This window comes from Ipomoea triloba, chromosome 16 (assembly GCF_003576645.1).
Source record: "Ipomoea triloba cultivar NCNSP0323 chromosome 16, ASM357664v1".
NCBI lineage: Eukaryota > Viridiplantae > Streptophyta > Magnoliopsida > Solanales > Convolvulaceae > Ipomoea > Ipomoea triloba.
The window spans coordinates 6193076-6193566 of NC_044931.1; positions in this window are offsets into that span (position 1 = coordinate 6193076).

Here is a 491-nt window from a genome sequence, read left to right on the forward strand (position 1 = left end):
TCCCTAAAAAGGGAGTGGGCGAAAGAAGTCATAAGGTTGGTGTTTTGCTTAGGCCGGAGTCCTGAAAATGGAGTCGGCACTCGGTCAACCGTGCGTCCCTGAAAAGGGAGTGTGAGAAAGAAGTCATAATGTTGGTGTTTTGGTTAGGCCGGAGTCCTGAAAATGGAGTCGGGACTCGGTCAACCGTGCCTCCCTGAAAAGGGAGTGGGCGAAAGAAGTCATAAGGTTGGTGTTTTGCTTAGGCCGGAGTCCTGAAAATGGAGTCGGGACTCGGTCAACCGTGCCTCCCTGAAAAGGGAGTGGGCGAAAGAAGTCATAAGGTTGGTGTTTTGGTTAGGCCGGAGTCCTGAAATTGGAGTCGGCACTCGGTCAACAACGCCTCCCTGAAAAGGGTGTGCGAGAAAGAAGTCATAAGGTTGGTGTTTTACTTAGGCCGGAGTCCTGAAAATGGAGTCGGCACTCGGTCAATCGTGCCTCCCTAAAAAGGGAGT